General features: G+C 42.9%; 1 protein-coding gene across 2 annotated transcripts in view; it reads left to right on the forward strand.

Moving 5' to 3' along the window:
• Window positions 1–2674: 2674 nt before the first annotated feature.
• The window catches only part of cdc42 (cell division cycle 42), a 33447-nt gene continuing 19127 nt past the window's right edge, over window positions 2675–16994 (forward strand). For both annotated transcript variants that reach the window (XM_088938409.1, XM_088938410.1), the window contains exon 1: window positions 2675–2763. The gene's annotated coding sequence lies outside the window, so the exon portion shown is untranslated. The remainder of the gene's footprint in view (window positions 2764–16994) is intronic.

Below are 16994 nucleotides of genomic sequence, written 5' to 3' on the forward strand. Positions count from 1 at the left end.
GCACACTGGAAAGCCTCACCCTTCTGCCAGAGCTTCAGGATATCCACATCCTTGGCACGCATTTAGATTTGTAGTATTTTCCATGGTTATTGTGATGCTAATGCTCAGAACTGGTGGTTTGTGTTCTCTTTCTTCTGTGGGTGAGTTTTGTCTCTCTCTCTCATACATTGAATGAAGTTACTTTGTTTTATGGTGAATAAATTATTGTTCCAAATATACTGTTAAAAGGCCATTAAATGAGTACAAAATATCAGCCATTTAACTAATTTATGTGTTTATTACAAGAATCTAAGTGTTTGGAAAAGCAATTGATGATAGTAGAGAAACTTTACTTTTAATGCTTCCTTTAATTAATGTGAGTGTATAAAAAAAGACAAGCAGCAGCCATATCACCTTGCAACTCACAGCTGGCAACCCACTGAAGCTCAGCAGGTGTGAGCCTGGTCAGTACCTGGATGAGAGACCTCCTGGGGAAAACTAAGGTTGTTGCTGAAAGAGGTGTTAGTGGGGCCAGCAGGAGGTACTCATCCTGTGGTTTATGAGGGTCCTAATGCCCCAGTATAGTGACAGGGACACTATACTGTAAAAAGGCATTTCCTTTGGATGACACGTAAAACTGAGGTCCTGACTCTCTGTGGTCATTAAAAATCCCAGGACATCTTTTGAAAAGAGCAGGGGTTTAACCACGGTGTCCTGGCCAAATTTCCCATTGGCCTTTACCAATCATGGCCTAATAATCCCCATCTATGAATTGGGTTCATTACTCTGTTCTCCTCCCCACTAATGGCTGATGTGCGGTAAGGGTTCTGGTGCACGTAAGCCACAGAGCCACCACTCTATATAAGTGTAAGCAATTATTATTAAGTTGGTGCTTTGCATTGTTTGAAGCAAAGATCAGTTTAGAGTTTTCTCTGTCCTGGTACAGGTGCAGCCCTATTTCTTTTGGTTTTCATTCTACCAGAGATGTCTGATCGGATCATCCTGCTCTTAAATTGACCTGTTTGGATATTTAAAACCGTTTGAGTGTTAGCAGAATGAGGTTTGAAGCACATAGATTGTGCCAGTTCCTGGGTTTCAACCCCCCTCTCACTTTATAGTCAGGTTTATTGTTTAAAAGACTTGATTGACTGAACAGTGGGCCCATGCAGCACTAAGAATGTAATGTAATGTTTCTTTATTAGCCCTATACAATGTCTTGCATTAGGAATTCGTCTTTTCACATACCCCCAGCTTTTTTCCATGAGACACAGACAAGGAGAGAAGCTTGGGGTCAGAGCACAGGGTCAGCCATTGTACGGCACCCCTGGAGCAGTTGGGGTTAAGGGCCTTGCTCAGGGGCCCACCTGAGTAGGATTCCTCTGCCAGCTGTGGGCTGCGGGCTGCAGGATTTGAACCAGCAACCTTCCAGTCACAAGCACAGATCCTTAGACACAGAGCCACAGAACCACTGCTCCGCCCCATGCAGGATGTGAGAGTGCTCAACAGTATCACTCCCACCTTTGTCTGCACATCATTAATACACAACAACAGTTGTTTAGAAAGCTCTAGAGGAACAATCATTTTAAATCAAGTTGAAAGCGCTCTGCTCACTCTGTTTATTGGAAAACATGCACATAACAGATATAGTGAGATAAATCCTGGGCACCGAAAACATATTAAAAATTAATCCATTGGGTCAATTAAGGGTGACACAGTGGCACAGTGGTTAAGCATTTCTGCCTCACAGTACAGGGACTCTGGGTTCTGGACTAAGGGTTCTATCTGGGTGGAGTTTGTATGTGCTGCTCATGTTTGTGAGGGTTTCCTCTCACAGTCCAAAAACATACAGGTAGGTTAATTAGCTTCTAGGAAAACTGGATTTGGGGTGAGTGTGTGTGTTTGCTGTTTGACCTGCTTGATTATTACTCAAAACTACATTACAGTTCACTACATTAAAGTACAGCTGACTATGAAACACCACAGAAGCTCAATTATAAGGTTAATTATTAGGCCAATATTTAGAAACTGAGGGTTTGGAAAGAAGAAAAAATAGAAGACATCTGTCCCTCCAGGAGCCAAGTCTGAAATTCCTGCTTTAGAGACTGACTTCAGTTGTGTTGTCCTCATCACTTCAGTCTTTGTAGGTAGTGCATTCCTGCTGAATCCTTTATTAATTAATTAAAACCCCCAAATGAACTAATTTGATAAGTTAATATCCTGTCTTCCATAAAAAAAAGTTGCAGATTACTTATAAAACTTCAGACTTCAACCATTTTAAGAAAGAAAAACACTAAAAACAAGTAATCAGTTCAGTAACCGGGATGTCCAAATAAAGACAGCCACTGTCAGCTCAGCTAGACTGACAGCTAGCAGGACCAGGACGGACTGGGAAGCCTACAACAACAGGCGGTTTCAAAGTTAGCTCTCCAGAAACATTTGTTCTTCCTAGGAAAACAATGCTTTCATAACAATAAAACACCTTAATAAACCATTCCTTCAATTAGGAAAGGGACAACGTCGTGATTGTGCTGCTTTCAAGCCCTGCATTAATCATCAGATTAGAAAGGATTTCCTTAAGACTGACCAACGCTGTTGAAATGTTGAGAACTGGCGGCTCGGGATACCCAGGCACGCCGCAGCGCCGCCCCGCCCCCAGTGACGTCGCTCTCCCCAGCGACCGGAAGTCCGACGCGACGCAGTACGTGCCCCTGTAGCTTTGAGTGAGGAACCCCGAGCGCGGAGCTGCCAACGCCCGGCGCAGAGACACCAGCAGCGAGCGGCACGGTAAGGCTGCCCGTCCGAAATTTATTTCACATTTCTCCCTAAAAAAGCGGCGGATCACCTTTCGGCTCCCGTGCGGGGTCGCGTCTCTTCTCCCACCGAACGTCGGTTTTCGCTTTTGTTTTCTCCTAGTGTGCGTGAAAGCCAGGAGCTTTTGCGGACGAGCGAATTTTTCGTATTCAGCAATAAAAAAAAATAACAATAAAATGTTCCGCGGCGGGCAGCTGGGGAAGTGTCCGACCGTCACACCCAGGAGGCCAAATGCTTGCATTAAGATCGGGAGCGATTGGGACTGTTTTTCTGTTTTAAATGTAAAATTGACACCTCTGTCTTTTATGCGCCGGACGGCAGCGGAATGGCGATGAGACCGCAGGAGGAGGGGGAGGAAGGAAACGGGAGACACATCGACCAGCGGTTTATAAGGCCGGCTCTCGACCGGTTGGGATTCCCCGATACGGATGCCCCCGTTAAGCGATTTAAAGCGGTTATTGTACGGAAGCGAAACCCGTGATTGCCCCTCGGAAACGGGGGTCCTGGGCGATTTAAATGCCCTCCCGGAAGCCGGGCGCTGAGGGGCTGCTGGCCGGGCGAGGGATTAGGGCATCTGTGCGGGTTTGACAGGCGTGACCTGCTTAGGATAAGAAAAAAAAACCCGTTAGGCACATGTCCCTTTCCTTCTGGAGTGGTAACGGACTGCGGCTCGTCGGGGGTTTGAGCGGCTGGAGATCGCGAGAGCGTTACTGTCCGTGTCCGGGGAGGGGTGCTCCTGTCCGGTACCGCCGGGACACGGCTTCTGCAGCTGGTGAAATGCCCCCGGTGCCGACTTCAGCTGGCCGTGCCGTCCCGTCCCCCTTTCGCTCGGCCGGGTGCGTTTCCAGCAGGAGCCCCGTCCTTGTTCATGGCAACTTCTCACGCCCCTGAAAGCGCTTTTCAGTTCCTGCCACAGTGATGTTGTGGGAAAATGTTTTGAGAGCTTTCCCAGTAGGGGGGTATGTTTGCCTGCTTGGATATGCATATCGATTTTTTTTTTTGACAGCATATCGATAGTCTGTGGCTCTGAGATTTGTCGGAGGTGGGCAGTAGTCTTTTAATGTAGTTTCAAATCCGGGATTTGACAGAAGAAGACACCTCTTCTCACATAGGGAGGAAAGTGCTTCTGAACATAGGTCAGTTTTGCTGCTGGGGTGTGAGGTACTGGTAACCCACTTTCGCAGAGGTCCCAGATGGGTTTTGTCTAGGAGTTGTATTTTTAGATGTGTGTCCTGGAGCAGAGTAGTTTACTGTACACCGCGATAAGGGCGCTGAGTTAAGAGGAGGGGATCTCCTTTGTTAGTCTAGAAAACAACCAGTTGTTTAAAAATAAATACTTAAAACAAATTATGGCAACAACGTATTGGGGGAAAATTGTTAAAGAAAAACCTACTTGTGAAACTGGTTTGCTTATTTTCAGGATATTTCTGAAACCATGCATCTGTTTCAAGCAAAATAAATCTGAGCCCAGTTGGTCATTTGTGGGAGGAGAATCTTGGCTGTGACTGTATGTACCAGCTGGAGGTCTTAATACAGCAACTTTTCGATGGTAGAGGTTGATACGTTGGTTTCCAGGGCTGTTTTCAAAGGTTGCTGATGCTGGAAAATAACTTTACCCTCTTCCTCTTGTGCCTTTTAAGAGCATTTGCCTGTGTAAATGTTGCTGAGGAATCCCCCAGTATTTTTTAATTCCTTCTTGTTTTTTTCACTTGGGAAATGATTTAGAAAGGATTATACATTATTGTGCGTGGAAAAGCCTTTCATGATAAAGAAGGGGCAATTGATTATTGAGAAATGTTGAAATTGTGCGCTGTAGCTCCAAAATGTGTGTTTTACACAGAGAATCATTGAACGGAATTGACAGGGCTGTAACTGTATTTTGAAATATTATGAAAAGTAGCTTGACAATATAAGTTAATCGCTTGGTTTTTGGGGATCTGAATGGACTGTTTTTGTCATGCGTGTTTTATTATTTTATGTGAACTTTTCAAATGAGAAAGCATTGTGAAACAGGAAATCAGTTATTTAGGAGTGGTACTTTTTTTCTCCCCTGAGATTTTTTTCTACTTTCATCTTCAATGACATCCAATTTGCTGCTGTTATTGACTAAAAGCCATGATCAGATATATTGATTCAGTCTGTCTAAATGATGGATTATCAGGATCTATAGGCAGTAAAGGATAGATTTTTAGGGTCAGTTATTTTACCTTCTGCTTTCTCTGTGTTAAAACTAGTCCTAGCCTTAGTGCTTTTTCAGCTGCATATTTGTGTCATTGTCTTCTGATGAAAAATGCAAGGACAGAAGAGGTCTGAGATGAGAGGAGGCCATTCAGCCCAGCCCATCACATGCTTGGTTGCTAGTAGCTTATTGATCCAGGGATCTCTTCTGTTTCTCCTGAAGGATCCAGTGCTCCAGAGCTGTAGTTAGTTGCGTTTTTCATCCCCAAAGGTCCCAGAGACCTTGATGTAAAGTGAAGCACCAGGCCTAGGTGATAGTGCAGCCGTTCTGCCCCAGCAGAGCTACTGCCCAGCACATCAGGGGAGGAGTGAGGAGTCAGTTCACCAGTGGAATGTAAGGGGGGACGTTAGGGGGACCAGATTGTTCCAGGCCAGGACCCTCACACTGTCTCTTGTCGCCACACTGGGATGTTTGATTAGGAAAATGTGGTCTTGAAGGAAGGCGCAGAGCACACGGCGGCTCGCTGGCTACGGCTTCGTGATGTTGATCGGTGGTCCTGTCCCGCTGTGCGATGGTACCAATCAAGTGAACATGGCAGTCGCACAAAACGCAAGGAGGGTGCTAACGGAGAGCAGGCTCTTCTTTTTCTGCGCAGAAGATGGCACGTCATCACCTCTTCTTGCCAGCTGATGGCTTTGACCCAGAAGCAAAAGCCTGGCCTCCCCCATTGCTGACCGATTCAAAACCGTCTCTTTCATCTTGCATCAGTGATCGTATGGATTTACCTTCTATCAGCTGAAAGTCAGGCACGTTCTCTGTAGCTGTCCAGAAGACTAATTGCTCCTGAATTTATTATCGTTTTCCCTTACAATGCATTAGGCATTCTGCTCTCCTGTAACATTTAGGAAATGGGATATTTAACTTCAACCTTTTCTGTTTTGGCTATAAATACGGTTGTCATCTGTACAAGTAGAGCTGGGTGATAATTCGATAACGATAATTATCGCGATATAACTTTCCTCGATATAATTTTAACAAAAGTTCGATAAATGTTCGATATATATGTTTATGCTTTGCGCATGATATGGGCATGCGCACAAAATACTGTGCGAGTGTGCGTGCATGTTGCAGACCGGGCAGCTAACAGATTTGTTTAATGTTTCTGCTGTTTGGCAAGTGTTTGTTGTGTTCTTAAAATAAAGAGTTGTTTAATTTACCAATTAACTGTCTGGTTTCTTCAACTTTTACTCAGGAGAAAAAATCTGCCTGTAAACTTGAAAGAAATAATGATTTGACATTTATCGTGATAATTATCGATATCGACTGATATGAACATTTTTATCGTGATAATGTTTTTGGCCATATCGCCCAGCCCTATGTACAAGTAATAAATCTGTAGCATTTTTTGTTATGACTAATGAGTTCAGAGATTTTTGTAGTTGTAAGTTAAGCACGGTTGTCTGTCTTAAGTTGATGAGTGATAACACTTCTATTTTTCTCAATCCCGTAAAAAGTTATTATAATCTTGTTGATCATTTTTTTAGCTTGTTTCCCTTTATTCGCCATTTTGGTACACGCTGTAGCCCTGAAACAGTCGTGCAGCTTAGATGCCAAATGAACAGTAAATCTGTGCGTAAATTATCCAGTGCAATGCAGATTGATTCCAGCCACTATTATGTTGGTTTTGTAGCAGGACTCCTTGGTCACTTCTGACTGAAATTTAGTCCTGGTTACCAGATCAGTGTTATATCTCAACTGCTGTCTTTATTAGTGCAGTAAGGCAGGGTGCAGTAGAATGTTGTTATGACTGTACTCGCATTTTTGTTACTGTTAATATCGAACAATAGCCAATCTTGTTATCTTGGAGCTTCCCCTCTGTGGTGCGTGCTTTGCTCGCCTTGCTGGTCGTGCCGTGCGAACACGTTGCCCAGTGGACCGCTTGTACCCTGGCGGTCCCGGAGCGGTGATGGGGATTGAGGCTGACTGCTTGCTACATGAGTGGAGGGCAACAATGTGCCCACGAAGCGTGGCTGTCGGTGCAGAGGGAGGGCGCAGTTAGCGGAGCACGCCCGAGTGCCGTGTTGGAAACCTCGTTCGCTGCACCAGGTTTTTTGGCAGGGCGAGCTGGGAGGGTGCCCAGCAGGCAGGCCCGTTCTGTCCATTTGCATGCTGTCTTCCCCCCCCCCCCCGGTTCACTATTTTGTTTCTGCTTGGAACTTGTTGTAGATGGCGTTGTTCTGGACTATGCAGTGTGCAAAGCTGATCTCTTTTTAGTGGTCCTTTAGCGATTTTGATTGTCGCTTAAGAGGCTTCTTTACGTGAAGGGGCGGTGGGTGTCTGGAGCAGCTAACCAGCCATGTTATGAAAGCCGATGTCCAGGCTTCTTTCACACAACAGCTGGGTGAGTTCTTCGGTTGAAGGGCCTCTTGTTTTGTAACCTTTATTTTCTTTCTTCTGCACTTTATCGCTGTGACCAAAGGGTGGAGTGCATCCTTGAATCAGGGTTTGTCAGCTGGAGTTTTAGCAGCTCTCCCATGTTTCAGAATTGGTGCGCCTTTGAGCACAGTCTGGTCTAATTATCAGAGCCTAGACTCTGTTCCCTCTTCCTCCAGTCCCTGCTGAAGCCCTATGTGGTGAAGCTCGCTCTGCATCCTTCCCCCAGTCCTAACACTTTTCCAAAGGGTTAAGTTTCTGTAACCTGGGGGTTGCTGATGTTCTGTGTTTCATATTAAAATACCCACGTCCTCATTCTGTTTGAAATAGGGGATGTGTGAATGCTTTTTGCTCTGAGGAGCTCTCTGGTCACAGTGTTGCAAAACCAGCAACACTGATCTTCTCAAATATGGAATGACCAAATGTTGCGCCGTTTCAAAGTCTGAAGTCTGATCTGTGTTTTATCTCTCCTCTGTAAGATGTTTGGGTGACAGTCATCAGAATATGCATGCCTGCTTTTAATAATAATAATTGTTTACACTTATATAGTGCTGTTCTGGACACTCCACTCAAAGCGCTTTACAGGTAATGGGGATCCCCTCCACCACCACCACCAATGTGCAGCCCCACTTGGATGATGTGACAGCAGCCATAGTGCACCAGAATGCTCACCACACACCAGCTATCAGTGGGGAGGAGAACAGAGTAATGAAGCCAATTAACAGATTTTACCTTTCCGGATGTAAGATTTTTACAGGTCTCCTAGCTTTGATCTGCACAGCCTTTTACAGCCACACTGAAGAGACATTGTGAGGGTGGTGTAGTAAAGGTACAGTCCAGTTTTGGCACATTTCTGCAGACTGTGCAACTTCCTCTCTGTTGAGCAAGAGATTGAGTTTAAACTGCTTAACAAAATAGTCCTGTGAATGAAACCGTAGAGCAGCTTTTCCCAAACCTTCAGCTTGTAGCACACCTAGGGTCCCAAGCTTTCTACACCAAATAATTTTTAAAAAATCAGTACTAATACTGCAAGAAATAATTAATCAAATTGTAATGGGGCTAAACTTTAATGTGAAATGTTAACTTCACAAAAAAATGATTTCAGTTTGGGATCGAAATGCTAGATTTAATGTAACTTTGGTTCAGTGTCTAAAGGGCTGTTGAATTTGTGGCTCTTTTAAATTAAGCTTTGCTCATGCTTGGTTCAGTTTATGAATCTCAATGAACAGGGATCTGCTAAAGCGTACGGGAAGTTTTTTTTTCACAATTTGGATATTTTGGCATTTTAAATTATCCAGCACCTCTAGATTCATATGCGGTTCTACAGGTTTATTCTATCAAACTTAAATATATAAGTTTTACTGTATTTTTCTACAGTAGACTGGAGTTTGAGGTTAAAGAAAGTAATCCTCTGCAGTTTTTTTTCTCTGTCTTGCTGAATTAAAGTTAGGGTTGAGGGCAGCGGGGAACTGCTGCTTCCTGTTCAGTCTGTGGTTGGGAGTTTGTGCTTTACAGGAAGGTGGCTGCCTTGTGTTTCCAGCTGTGCCAGAGAAGTGTGGAACATTTCTCTTGATAAGATGCAAAATAATTTTGCTATGTGACAGGCTGTATAACGTTTTACCCTTGTTGATGGAAATGAGGTACGAGTTAAAAGCAGTTGTAGGGTTTTCTATCTGGAGAACAAGGAAAAAAACCCAAGAAGTTGCATGCATCTCTTTGATAGTTATTTTAGTTTTTAAGGGGATCCGTCAAGACTAATACTACCTTTGATGTTGATCACAGCACCGATTGAAAAAAATAAAATGGAATATCATTAAGTCACAGTACTGGGAAGTATTACAGGAACCTGTTGGTGATTTTTAATCAGAATTCAAGATAACTTTCCAAAAAGAGATGGGTTGGTATTGTTTGAGTCTTTTTTTTTTCCATTTTGATTGTTCTGACATTCAGTTGGAAAACCCCTCTGTGCTGGGCAGTCTGGGGATGTTGAACTGCTGTTTGAATGTTTTAGGTGTTGAAGCATTAGGGCCTGAGCAGCAGTGAAGAGATCTCTTTCTGCCTTCTTCAGCAGTGCTGTTTTCAATGATTGTTAGGAACGAGGGGATTATTTAACGCTGCTTGGATTAACCAAACTCTGCATTTGTGCATGGCTTCAACAATGGATCTTACTTTTTGTGTGGATTCAGAAAAGTACTGTTTTTCCATGTCGGAAGTTGCAGTAGAAGAAAAATAAAAGCTAAATGTCATCAGACATCTAAAACATACTGAACTCCTGATATGCTCAAGTTAAATAAGCACCTGCTTTTCTACAGCACTTCTTGTCCTAAAGGATCTCAAAGATATTTGTCTAGGAGAGGATCAACCATCTGCCTGGGCGACATACAGTATGTTTTGCTTTAGTAATCCCATTAAACAGTAATCAGATAGAAATGTGAGAAATTGCTTTGATTTGTTTTTTAACTGGCAGGAGGTAAGTAAGGAAGCCTCACATGGAATTCAGCCAAGCACTACGGTTAACACCCTTTTTTTTTTAGGGACAGTGCTGTGGCATCTTTATTGACCAAGTGGTCAGTACCTTAATAGTCAGAGGATATCGCCTCATAAGACACTGCTGTTGCTGTAGAGTCCTTTGGTCACCACTGTTGGACTTGGCCCTTCTGTTGGAGGATTGGTTTTAAATTCTCATCCAAGGCGAAGAGACCTGAATCTCTTGAGACGGCACATAAGAGTCTACTTTTTGTAGCAGTGGGATGTAATCTAGTTTCTGTGCTGCAGACTCTTGCCCAAGTACACAGCAGGTGTTTGATATTTCAGGCTTGTTTCACTAATTGCAATTTCTTTGCATATCCAGATGCATAAACCTTTTTTTCCTGCCTCATAAGTATAGGTTGTAAAATTCTGCAGCTTCCAATTCGTAAATGGACCCTAGTGCTCTGCAGTAATTTTTGTTCTCTGAGCTGAAAAGCTTTTGAATGAAATGAGAGCACGGTGTTAACGCACTGTGATTTACTGGGTCAAATAAAAGCATGAATATCGAGAGCTGCTGTTCATTGTAACTCCCATAAATCTGATACTCCATCCGTACGGCAGCCCGCTGCAGCTGGGGAGGCTGGGAGGTGGCTGCGGTGCAGTTGCTCCTCAGGTCTGAAATGCAGAGATGAGGTCAGAGCCGACTTCCGCAGCTGTTGGGCTGCGTGGAAGGAAGTCAGGGCTGAGCAGTCCCCCTTGGTTTCAGTGCGCTGTTGCCTTATTGCAGCGTAGCTCTGCAGAGGCAGTGAATGCACCGAGGAGAGAAGCAGCCTGTCACGGCCTCATTGCAACAGGAAGGAGGAGGTAGAGACGTTTTATAATGTTCTCTTTTAGAAAGCAGGGGGAGATGTATCGGTCTGCACGTTTAGCATTTGCTGCAAGCGCTCACGCCTTATCATTATAGCTGGTCGCAAACGCCCTTGCTTCTTGTTTTATGCATGGGTGGTGTAGCTGTTAACGAGATGATGTCATTCTTTATTTTAAAGCCGCAGTGCCCCCCCCCCACCACTGCACGCATGCACGGAAGAGGGGGGGTGAAGAACTGAACGTTGCCGTGGTTTTGTTGAGTGACAGGCTGCGTTGAAAAGGATCGTCTCCCAGGGATGGGGCAAGGATGCATTCTGGTTGTTTATTTCGACTTACCTCTAGGCAGCCTGCAGACAGAAATAGGCGAATTAATATCCTAACGGGCTTGTTGTGGAAACAGATGTCTCCGTACTGCCTTGCTGGTATTTGATTCCCATTGTACACTTCTGCCGTTTGAGAGAATTTCCGTTATTTGCTGGTGAAAGCACATACGTGTTGCCTTGTGTGTTTCATCTGAATTTGGGGACAGTTTTGGTCAAGGAGTTTGTCTGCCAGTCAAGCCTGTATGTTAATGAAGACCTTTCTTCTCCAAAGTTGCTTGGGCAGTGATGAGCAGGGTATTTATAGTAGTGATCCAATGATGTATGTTGGTTATTAATCTGAAAGCTTTTGATCTAAATATATGCTATAATACTATTGCTGTAGGTTCTTGTTCCGATTAGTTTGAATGCCTGGTTTTTAAGCGTCTGTGTGCAGACAGGTTCTGAGGGTTGATGCCTTTGTAAATTAACCTTTTTTTCTGTTTCCTGTCAGCTGGGTGGCTTTGCTCCAAAACAACACCATATATTCATCATGTTGTGCTGCCTATTGTTCAAAGAGAGATGCAGTCTGTTTTTTTGAATGAAATTTTAAAACTGTGATGGGAGATTTCATAAAGTCCGAAATGGCATAATTAAAAATATTAAGCTTTATTATACAGTTTTTTTTAATTCCAATGTTTTGTATCTGGAGGTAGCATTTTAAAAGGTGAGCTGAATCTGAACTTGAGATGCCAATCGTTAGTTTGGTTCTGAATGATTGTTCAGCTGCTTGGGAGCTGGAGATGTTTGTGTCGATTCTGACCAGACTCCACGCTCGTACTCTGAGCTATGTGGAGCGTTTCCTTCTAGAACCAGGTGAACTGGACTTTCACACTGGTTCGCTGCCCGTCTTCCTTCAAATTGAAGTGTGAGTAACTTCAATGTCATTCTGAAATAACAGAAAATCAAATTCAGATAATTGAATAGAACAGTTTTGTGCATCTTGCCATTTGTAGGGATGCTTTGATCTAAAACATCTTATTGAAGGTTTGCTTTTAAATGCATCCTGTCTAGTTTACATTTGTTAGTTGAGGGGAACTCCGTATCACAGCCTTGTACAAGTCCTTCTTGAACAACCCCTTTCGGAACTGGTGTATTCTCTCCAGCAGTTGGAGTTTTTTTTTTTAAATCCATTCTGTCAGACCCTGTGAGGAAATACATTTTCCACTTCGAGAAGCTCAGCGCACCGTTCAGCGCGAGTGGTTGTTGCTCTTGGGGGTGTATCGATTACTTTGATTTAATACGGCCACTCAGGTCTCAAGTGGAGCTCCTTTCGGAATTCAAGAGCCAGAAAAAGTGAAAGCTATATGTTGGTTTAATGAAGGTTGAACCTGAATTTGCCGAGTATAGCCAGTGGCCGGACTGCAATGGTAACATACATGGAACTGCTGTTATGTTTTGCCTAGCCCTAGATTAAGTATATTGACAATCTGCTGTCATTTCTTCACTTGTTCTTACGGTAGTGTGGACCATAGGAAGATGTTTAACCCCTATGTCTGGTTTAGATCTCAAGAGGCAGGTGGCTTGGCTTTCTAATTCAGTCGGAGCCCTTGTCCTTCAGAATTCTGTTTGTTTTTGTTAGTTGCTAAATCCTTCATGGGCGAAGAAACGTTTCTTCGTTTTCCGATTGGGAATTGTCTTTGGAAACCTCAAGTCGTGAGAAACAAGCCTCTGGGATTAGATCCGTTAAAGGGCTGCTGCCCAGAAAGTCTCTTAAGGTCGTTAGCCACTTAAAACCTGTGATGAAGGGTGAAACCTGTTCAGTTCCACCTTCAAATGGGACAGTTTACCCATGTTTAAAGCTGTTAATTAGTTTTGATGCTGTTAACTTTCATATTTCTGTTCTTCACAAAGAACTGGACTGCACTGGAAACACTTTTTCAGTGCTTTATTCTGATGTGGTTTTAATTTACTTAAAAGGTCTTGTTTAGTTGTTGAAAACAGAGGTTATAAACTTAATGTTCTTCGCCTCTTAAAACTAATATCAGGGACAGTGCCTTAATGCTTGTAAATTAGTTTTCACAAAATATGAAATGTTGTGTTATAATATTTTGTTTAACCCAGATAGACTGTAGAAAGTATTTCCAAACAGAAGTCCGACTTGCCAGCCTGTAAGGCTACAGTAGAGAAACTCTTAAAGTAAATATTTTATTCATGCGATTAGACTGGGAAAAGAGATAATGAGGCAGGTATGTCTGTGTGCTTTGGAGTACTAGATTGCTACCAGTTATAGCAATCCAGCTGATTTTTCTTAATCATTATTGATTGGGCTTCTATCTGTGGCTTGATATTGTATGCACTTGTCCTATATATATTTCATGTGTTCTGGATTTTATTGTAAGTTGAGGATCCAAGTACTTCTTGCTGGATCAGGTGTTAACTGGTGTTCTGGCCAAATTTAAACTGCTTATTAATGCTGGTTTCCCAGAAACCCCTCAGTTTTAATTAGGCTGGTAGGTCTGTTGCTGACACAGCTCTCACCCCTGCTCTCCCTGTGCAGAGAGCTCTGGAGTTGTAACCAGCTGACCATGAAGCCCTGCGTCTTATTTGTATTTTGTCAGCGTTCCTTGCAATGGATTGTTCTTTCAGCAGGACTGCAGATTTCATTTAAACTTTTCACCCTTTCTCGAGAAATGGAACAGACATGTTTGTGACTTAGGGTGAGCCGCCCTCCCTACATAACTTTGTTCTTTTTTTTTGCACTTAGAATACATAAACCACTTTTATTTAAGTCCTCATGTAAAGCACAGACTCTGAACTTGACCCACAACTTTAACCCTGAGTTGCATTCTGAGTTAGTTCTGTTGTAATAACCTGCCATGATGTGCACGTTATAGTGGGGGAAAAAGCTTGTTTTTTGGGAAGTAGCTTCTGGAGTTCCTAACAGAAAATGCACTAGCACAGTGAAGGTACAGACGGCAGTATACTTTAAGTCTGAATAACAGTGTGTGGTTTGTTTAAATGTATTAATGAGAAAAGCAAAAAAAAATTTGACACTCATGATTCAGGCACTAATGACCACTATGAGCAGTGATGGAAGATTCCATTTTAAGTGCGCTGTTAGCTTATTAGCTATGCTCTAAGGGCAAGAAGAGTAACCTAGCTCTCTGATTCTGGTGGCTTCACCCTGAGGTTCCCTGAGGATGCAGTTAGCATCGCTGTAGGGAAGTGGATGAACTGCTTTCACATCGGTCAGCTCACAGCACTCATGACGTAGAGGATAGGGGACCCAGGAGGGTCTGTAGAAGTTGCTGGTCCCTCGCTTGTCACAGGAACACCGCAGTAAGCATATTAGAAAAATGCACACTTGACCCTCGTTTTTCACTTAATCATCACGCAAGTGGGTCCTGAAGAGACGTTGCTGCACAAAACCGGCAGTTGACGTATGCATTGTTCAGAAATTCGCCATGTTCCGTCCCCCCATTTATTTAACCCCTTCATCCAATTCGGGACCGTGGGGGAGGCGGTGTCTATCCCGTCAAGCAGCAAGTGCATAGCGGGCTACACCCTGGGCAGGACACCAGTCCAGCACGGGACAGACAAATACACACACCAGGGCTGCTTTTCCCGCAAGCCACTTAACCTGCCAGTATGTCTGGGCTGTGGGAGGAAACCCAAGTGAATACGGGGAGGAATCCTCCACACGGCTAGTTGAAACAGCAGTTGAACCCCTCAGCAATGCTAATCTCTGTGCCACCCAGCCATGGACCAAGTTATACCATATATATATCTTCTCCTACTGATTGACTTCATTTCTAAAGTAGCACATTTCTGGAATAAATATACAGGTTTCACTGCTTTATCACTGATATACTGTAAACAATATATTGTGATTAAAATGCATGTTTTTTAATTACATTTCCAGTGTGAATTCCAAAACTCTTGCAAATGAGTCATCTATCTAATAATTTAGTCTAATTCAAGATTGAAATGTTATATTCCTGTGTTTGTAAGAATCATACTTAATTTGCATGCCTAAGAATCCTTTCCCTCTTCTATATCCGTAACTGCAAACTGTTAATTTGATGTACTGTTAGATTGGAAGAAATTCTGAAACACTCTCACTCTTAATTTACACCAAATGTTCAGTACATAGATGACGAAAATCCAAAGCTATTTTGGAGCTGAGAATCACAAGTGTCATCAGCAGTGCTAATCAAAGCTTGTTTTCTACGTTCCTACCGTTCTTGGGCTGTTGATTCCAGTTTTTTCTTGTCGCCAGTGAACTCAGGGCTTTCAGACACCGATCAGTGATATATATGCCTTTGAGAGAGGTGACTGCATTTCAGAGGCGAAGCATTCACAGTGCAAACAATTGATCTAAACTTTGTGGGTAAAAATAGAATTGTCATGGCAGCTTCCTTGTGCCAGGGAGTTTTACTCTGCGGTGACTTTTTCAGGGATCCATTCTGTTGCCTGATAAGCAGGTTTATGTTAAAGTATCCTGGCTCAGTTCTAAGCAGCATTGCTTTGTTTTAAGCAAATGGTGCAGCTTGGACTATTTGTACCTTTGTTCAGTCTTTTTGCCAGAGAAATGAAGCTTGACAGCTCTCATTATTTAAAAAGCTAAGATAACCCAGCAGTATTCCACTTGTTTCGCTGTTGTTTACTTTGTCAGTGGGAAAGCTAGCTGTGATTCGATAAGGGGGTCTTGGGTTCCAGGCGATTTTCTCTAAAATATTCACCACCTGCCGTTAATTCTTGCCGTAATGACGTTTCGTCATCAGATTTTTCTATTGAAGAGCGACTTGCCTCCTAACTGGAAACTTCTGGTGGCATAATTGTAGGGGACAAATTCTCGGTCCTGTATGTTGTTTAATGCAAGATCTTGGGTTGCATGAGGAGACCTATTCTGTACTGTAAACTCTCAAAAAAGCTTTAATATCTAGTTGTTTACTAACTGGAATTTTCTCCATAAGCCACTTTAAAATAATTCTCTGTCGCTGCCATCATTCAGTGTGCTCCATTACAGTAGACATCCACCTTAGCACAGACAGTAGATCATTTACTTAGTTTTATCACAAAATATTTGCACTATCCAGCATAGCTTGACTCGTGTGTTCCCTTACATGCACATGGTCTGGCATAGGTTTTACAGTTTGTAGTATAAATTCTTAGTGACTTTACAGTACTGTAATATTGTAATTACTTACTGCACTGTAGAAAGTTGTAATAGTGAATTTACAGTACAAGAAAAAGAATGTGCTCCAACTTGCATATTGTGATAACATGCTTATATTTTGATTAACCAGCTTATTTGGCACCATGAATGCCAGATAGTAAAGATTGTACTGTAGTTTCCATTCAAGTACTACACAACTGTGCTAACTGAAAGTCCCAGAAATCATTCAAAAAAGCTTCAGCTTCCTGCAGAAGGATCTGCAGTAATTTTCAGAAATGTTACCACCTTTTGGTTGTGTCAGAACTCGGAAGACAGGCCAGGCCTGATCAGTACTGGGATGGTGGGATGGGTGACTTCCAAGGAAAACCCATTTGCAGCTGTGCTTGGAGCTGGAAGACCAGTAGGCGGTGCTTTTCCCTTTAGACCAGGCGTTGTAAACCAATACCCTAGACTGGTTACTGGGGACATTGTGCTGTTTGAGACCTTTAAATTCATATTTAAAATACTTCAATTAAATGATTTAAGACCCTGATATACACATGCAGTTGATCTAGGAAGAGAAAAACAAATAGTGAAATAACTTGGTAGATGTTTAGTCTCGAAGTATCTAGAATACTACATGGATTTATTAATTTTTTTAATCTTGCTCATTCGATCTGGGAATAAACCTTGACAATTTCAAGATATTAATGACCCTTGCCGTCAAGTGCAGGGACTAAGAACCTAACTTTCCATTTTGTCATGGGCTCAATCAGGATGTGAAGGTGTTGTAATA

Source organism: Atractosteus spatula, chromosome 20 (assembly GCF_055471065.1).
Source record: "Atractosteus spatula isolate fAtrSpa1 chromosome 20, fAtrSpa1.hap1, whole genome shotgun sequence".
Classification (NCBI taxonomy): Eukaryota; Metazoa; Chordata; class Actinopteri; order Semionotiformes; family Lepisosteidae; genus Atractosteus; species Atractosteus spatula.